A 7,928-nucleotide genomic window follows, 5' to 3' on the forward strand; every position below is an offset into this window, starting at 1 on the left:
GTCTAAATACTTTTTCATAATTTCAGGGTTGATCTCTAAAAAAGAATTATTTACATAAAGGTTTTTATTGATATTTCAACATAGATGAAGAAGAATAAGAATGTGGTCAAACACAGGTAGACTAATAAACGTTACAAGTTGAAAAATGAAAAACTGAATTTCGTTGAATAAAGAATTATGTCATTTTTACTTGAAATGGTGTATGATAGTGATACCATGAGATTATCTTGAGTACCTTACTGAATAAAAAAATTGGATAAAATATTCGAAACCCATACAAAATTTAAACAAAGGTTAAGTCTGGTAGTAAAATACTAGATCTGGTAGTAAAATACTAGAATACGGCACAGCGGGTTGGAACGTCGTAATTTTCCAGGCCAGTTTTTTTATTATTCAGATTATCGAAGCCTAGCTAATAAATCGGAGTTTGTTACCTTTGCGTTATTAAACAGTGACGAACTGAACAATAAATTTCCAACGATTATAATATTTTTTTAACCGATTGTCTATCAGTTCGTTATTAAATAATAACAAAAAAATTACAATATAATTATCTGTCAACGAATGACAACGTTGTCTTCTATTTTTTATACTAGTTACATAAAGTGACCAAATGCATTGTTTTACAAAAACATGATCATTGACTATTTGATATTTTACTAGCTTAATATTGCCCTTTAAAAATCCCAAAGGATTTAAAACTTAAAAGTATAATATATTGACTTGTTAAAAATGACTGACTGCATTAGTACTTTGTTGCCAAGCAAAAGTGACTTAAATGGCCCTCCTGAACATTTTACGTTTTGGTAGTTGGTCACTTTCTCCTGTACGACTACGATATACATAATCGCAGTAGGTATTGATGAATAATGACAAGATTTTTATTGACATTTCAACATAAATGAAGAAAAATAGAAAAATAAGGCATCAAGTGAAGAGTAGAGAGTGAGATATGTAGGAGATATTTTTTACTCGTAAATACATATATATATATATATATATATATATATATATATATATATATATATATATATATATATATATATATATATATATATATATATATATATATATATATATATATATATATATATATATATATATATATATATATATATATATATATATATATATATATATATATATATATATATATATATATATATATATATATATATATATATATATATATATATATATATATATATATATATATATATATATATATATATATATATATATATATATATATATATATATATATATATATATATATATATATATATATATATATATATATATATATATATATATATATATATATATATATATATATATATATATATATATTTATATATATATATGTATATATATATATATATATATATATATATATATATATATATATATATATATATATATATATAAAACTCATTAAAATTTAATGTGTACAATTTTCTCATTAGCTTAAATCATAAAGACATGTTATACGCAAAGTACTACGTGTTTTGTTACGAATTTCTAAGACTTCATAAGTGGTTATGTCGTATAACGGCAGTAAAACATTTTTTCGATAAGATTTGAGCTTTTCAGCGCCCTTTCGGCTGCTCCGGTCCTGCGGCGTGTGCAGATGTAGGGCAGATTGTTATGGGGCATAAAGCTAGTAACCCCAGGTGACGACGCTTTTACGGTGTGGTTGTTCTTCAAACGAGACTTTTGAATCAACTCTTACTGTTTTTCAGTTTTATCCCTTCAAAGGGTCGTCGAGTAGTAGAAGGATAGACATAATTTTGACAATTGAGTCGTGTACACATTGTTGTATTTTATTTTATTTTATTATAATTTTTATAATTACATATAATTACATGTACATTTAAAAAAAATAATTATATTAAAACAGAAAAAGACTCTCAAAGGCATAGCCAGTGTGTGGGTATTTTTTTTAGGTTATAATAAAGGGTACCTACTGGAAAGAATACAACAGATATCAAGAATAAAATATGTAATATAAAGTACAAATATTTTATTTTAACAGAAAACAAAAAATAATAAAATACAATAATATTACTCATCGACTCGGCATTAACTTTGTGGAATGACTTGTTGTTTTTTTTAAATCAAGCGCTTGTATAACCACTTAATGAGTTTTATTTCATAAGACGACTAGTTTCGAAAACGAACAGACGTTTTCATCTACAGGTGAAAAGTAAAAGTACGTTGTATATCTCACCTGTAGATGAAAACATCTGTTAATTTTCGAAACTAGTCGTGTTTAATGTAATAAAACTCATTTAGTGGTTATAAAAGTGTTTTATTTTAAAAAATCAACATGTCATTCCACAAAGTTAATGCCTAATCAATAAATAATATTATTATGTTTTATTTTATTTTTTATGTTGAAATAAAATATTTGTAGTTTATATTAGCCTTTTTATATTTTTGTTTTTTATGATATATGTTCTTTTCTTTCAAGTTATTATTATTATTAACGGAATTCCTTTAATAAACAACCAAATAAATTTTACTTTTAGTCCATTATTTGATTCAATATCGGTTAAGGAAGATTCGTCAATATCCAATTCAAACCCCGCCCACTCCTTTCATCTTACGAGTATAAAAGCTAGTTCAATAATAATGTTCAACCCTAGTGCATGTTTGACTTTGGCTCGTAACGCATGTTTGTGCTGCAACGTTTAGTGCATGTTGATCTTCAGGTCGACCAAAAATCGCATGTGTTAAACATTTTGTGTAGTTTTAAGTGTGTAAATAGTGCTATGGTATAAAGGGTAGTATTGTTTGCATGCTGTGGTAGTGATTGTCCTGACGAAGAGACGGGTACATCTCGAAACCGGTAGACATAAAAATCTCGGTGAGTGGTTATATACTAATATTAGTAACATTTTTGTAAAAAAAATAAGTAAAAATGACTAACCACAAAGTAAATGCTTTAAATATTGATAATATTGAGAACGAGTATTTTATTTTAACAGAAAACAAAATATAATAAAAAACGAAAATATTATTTATTGATTTGGCATTAACTTTGTGGAATGACATGTTCATTTCTTTTTTTATAATAAAACACCTTTTCACCCTTTCCATCAAAGTGTATTATTTAAATGACATACAAAAACAATATGCAAATAATAAACTGATGCCATTTTTAAAAGCAGAGTACTCTCACGTATCGCACGATTTACAATTTCAAATCAAAATGAAAATAAAGACGGAAAATTTATTCTGTTTCACGGAGCTTTTGCATAGAGAACCAACATTGTCGATCAAATATTCCATGATGGTGGTATTACCATGTCGGTTATTTTGGAATATTAGTGCCAAGGTACAGGAACCTAATACCGACTTTTGCACGTCTAACTAGTGGACGATTTTTTCAAATTTCAATTAATTTTGATAAGAAATATACAAAAATCTACTTATTAAGGGTGACGCAAAATTTATCACCCTATCGAAACATGTTATAATCATATTTGACATTTGTAAACAAGACAGCTGCAGTATACAAAAAAATTAAAACGGGCACAAATGTGTATCAATACTTGCGGATATCATATTTCCATACTTTTTAAAAATTATTCTTTCTATACTCATTCGATTTACATGACTAAACCATCTTCACACATCTTTTTAAATTTTAACAATACTGCTTATTATCAGCCTCATATATGTTTATTCTTTCCTTTCGAACATCTACCCATATCATTTTGCCACCCATTCGCTTAATTCTTATTTTGCCAACTCTAATATGATACTTTATTTGTAAAAATGTTTTTTACTAAAGTAAATCATTTTTTAATCTTGAAAATGCTGAACGTTATCAGTGATAGGATCAACTACCGTACGAAGAATATTTTTGTTGGAGATTTTATGTTTTTATCTGCAGCAGACTTGGTTAAGTACCGTGTAACTGCTGGGAGGTAAATCGTTACGTGAATATTAAATTCATACAATGTTTTAAGGTACGAATTTTAATACATTTATTGAACCTTACCTTTCACACTTACGGAGGTGAAATGCTTAATTTTATTTAATTTTAAAAATTTGTTTTCCATTTAATGTTTCTTCTTCTTCTTGTTCTTCAGTCCTCTGTTCTTCATTGCTAAATATAGGCATCTTCCGTATCCTTTCATTTCTTTCAGTCGGTTTGCTTCGCGCAGCCAATTTTTACCCCCCACAGCGGCCATGTCGTCGGATCATTGGTTTTCGACGCCTCTCTTATTCTTCCAAGGTCTCCATCTTGGGATTCATTTTGTAGGGTTCATCTTGTCTTGCAACATGTCTTGCCCATTGCCATTTCAGTCTTGCTACGCGATCCATTCAATTTTATTTCAATATTTATTAGTGCCTTAGAAAATTCTCCTTGTCTATTATGTACGAAGATTTATAGCATATTTATTTAATATGTCTAAAATGATAGTGGATGCGTAAAGCTAACAATAATTGGATAAGATTTATACCTCAAAAAACCAAGCAATAGATCCAACAATACAATAGACACAATGGATTCAAAATCTTACATCAATCAATATTTGCCACATAGATTATTTTTTGTCTTATTCGTCTTGTCAGATTTTCTGACAAGACACCACTTTATCTGATAGATCTTTATGTCCTATTGCCTCATCAATTTCAGTCAACTGCACACCTTCTTTTGGATATTCTGTTTCCAATTTAAATAATTATTTTAAAAAAATTGGATACGCCCACACTTAATTTTTATTTTTTGGTTTTCTGTTAAAATTAAATATTTGTAGTGTATTTAATCTAATTTTATTTCTGATAATATGTATTGTATTCTTGCCAATGCCCTTTACTTTAACCTAAAATATAATGTATACCCGCAGGCCACAGGCCATGCCTTTGTGGAATCTTTTTTGTTTTAATCTGATATCTTTTTTTGTACTTTTATTCATATTATATTGTGAAAGGCAAAAGAATATAAAAAAAATGAAGGACATCTGGTGATAACGTCTCATCACATTCACAAATAGAGTTTTGTCTAATTTTAAACGAAAGAGATATTTTCATTAATTGATTCAGCAGTCATTTTGTGGTAAAATCTATCCATTTTTAATTAATGTTTTACACAGTAGATTTTAAGAAATAGTGGTATTTACTAAGTAAAACATTAATTAAAAATGAAAGAGGTATTCTCCAAATGCTCCATGAACCGTAAAAATTTCAGTCAATGCACAGTTCAATAAAATTCAAACAATTTTGTACTATCGAGATTTTTCTTAGTTTTTCCTGTTCTGCTTCTATATTTCGACTTTTCCAAATATTTAATATTTTCTCTCGTATCATTTTCTAAGTTAAACTCATGGGAAATCGATTGTACTCCGGTGTTATCTTTTTGAAGTTGCTTCTTTAGCTTTCGCACGTGCTAATTTATAACCTAATATTATTTTATTTCCTCTTATTCAACCAAACCATGCAGTTTGATTTCTTGCCTCTATTTTTTTTAATCATTTCTCTTATTTGTCTATCCATGAGAGGCATCACGAGAAGTAATTAGTACAATAATTTAAGTTGTATTTTAATATTATTAAAACTCGCAAAAGAATATCAATTGATTATTATAAATCTATAAATTATTCTATGGAAAACTATACTATGGCTCACTTTAAAAAAAATTCTTTACCATATCGCTTTTGTATTTTATTATTATTCCTTTCAAATTGATTAAAAAAAGCAAAAAAATTAACTAAAAGTCAGAAATATTACGTTGACAAATAACACCATTTTTTTACTTGAAAATAATCGTATTAGTTTATTTCTGTATTGTTTTAATCACGACAAAATACTGTAATTTCTCATTTTTCACGATTCTGGCATTGTAAATATTAAGCTTCCGTTCAACCCTTTTTAGCTGCTTAAACCTCCAAATTGAGGCTTAGCGGATTTGAAATGCCTCCATGAACGCAAATATAGCATTATAAGCTTTCTGTATCCAGTAATCTTGAACAACGTGTAGCTCAGATTAATAAAAAATAATGTCAAAACTTGCCATTTGCAATTTCGAGAGAACCACATACTATTTACATATAATATTTTTGTATATAAAATTGAACGAGTACAATTATTTCGGTGCAAATCGTAGAAATTCAAGTAGTTAACATATTGTAGATTATACCGAACGTTCGCGAGGAAAATCGTGAATCCAGTTATGTAAATATCGTTTTTATAAATAAAATTCAACGACTACAACAATTTGGTTGAAAATCACGGGGATTGAAGTAATGAATATGTTGTAGATTTTATTGACAATTTTCTAGGGATAATCGTAAATCCAAAACTGAACGAGTACAATATTCGTAGATTATTAAAGACCATTTGCTAGTAGACAATCGTAAACTTAGTTAGAAAATCCGCTTCACGTACAATAAGGACACGTTTAAGGGGAGACAAATAACATTAAAGGTTTCTAGTACACGAATCAGCATATCTCGCATCTTACAGGATGCCAAGTAATTATATTGTATGTATGTTGCAAAAAATCATTAATTTATCGCACTGAGGAACTTTAACTTTTACGGTTACCTAATTGAGATGGTATTCTTTACATTTTCTAGTTTTATTTTTCTTTCTTTAAAAGTTTTTAATGTTAATTATTTAAATACATCAGAGGCTACAAATATGAAATAAAAACTCAATTTGTGGACTGATTTGCGTTTTTAGACTTAAAATCCAAAAACCGAAGTAAGTAGCAATTTATTTGGAAGAAGTTGTTATTTCGATCGATCAAAATGTCTATATTGTAAAACTAAAGATACAAATTTATGATAATAAAGGTACCTACAAATTTAAGTTGAAATTAGAAATAAAACGATGTTGATGTTTGTAATTTTTTTACCAGTGTGTTTAGTTCTACTTTTATCTAAATAGATTTCATTTTGAGTGTGTTAAAATACTTGTTCATAAATCTGTTTTTCCAGATATGAGTCATTTTTACATCTCAAAATAGATGAAAAAGAAAATAAAAGTCAGGGTATTAACAGGATAGAATGGTGAATGGGGAAAGTTCAATCATGGGTAAAATGGTGAATATTACACGTGTGCAAATCGATAACTTGACCAGCCTGCGATAGATGGTAAGCCCTATAAATACCCAGACTCCTATATTTTTCTTTATCTATGTTGAGATGTCGAAAATTTAGATAGGTTTCCCTCGATATTGTATTATTGAGTGCGAGTGTGTATGTGTAGGTACAATAGTAGGTAACTAGGCACACGAAGATGTTAAGACTCTTGCAATATTCGCTTGTCGTATTTTCCGGTAGTTACGGGGTATACGAGTATAATATCGATGTCCTCTCGGGAGACGATCCCTTCTACTCCAACTAGCTCATATAGTGCGTAAATAATATTTGACAATTTGAGAAGGGTTGTTGAGGGATGTAGATTAAGGTAATACCTGGCTTCACTTGTAGAAGTAAGCCTCCCAGTCGTTATCTAGGCGATGTTGTACATAAAAAAATTAAGACACCGCGAGAAAACGAGGAAATATCGCCTTGTGTTTGTTTTACGGCCGAAATAATGAATTCCGTGACGAAAAATCCGTAACCGGATTACGCCATCTTGTTCAAGTGCTTAACTGGGTCACTTGAGGTTTATTTTACGTAAAGAAAAGCATTCCAGATTTACAACTTAATTTAAATATGAAGTGTCGTACCAACCGAATTTGATATTTTTTGACGTAAATTTTACGATTTTAATTTTTTGTATAGCTCAACCGAATCATCTACATTGTTTTTTTTTCTGCTGTATAATATTGTATATCTGATTAAAACTCGTAAGCAAATTTTCCTTGACAGGTTTTTTTTTATTCAAATTTACGAATTTATAAACAAAGCACTACTTTTGCGATTTCTCTTCTTGTTATTATTTGTTTTCGATTTGGAAATATGAGA

This window comes from Brachycentrus maculatus, unplaced genomic scaffold (assembly GCF_059751285.1).
Source record: "Brachycentrus maculatus isolate JH-2025_06_01 unplaced genomic scaffold, ASM5975128v1 h1tg000041l, whole genome shotgun sequence".
In the NCBI taxonomy this organism is placed as follows: Eukaryota; Metazoa; Arthropoda; class Insecta; order Trichoptera; family Brachycentridae; genus Brachycentrus; species Brachycentrus maculatus.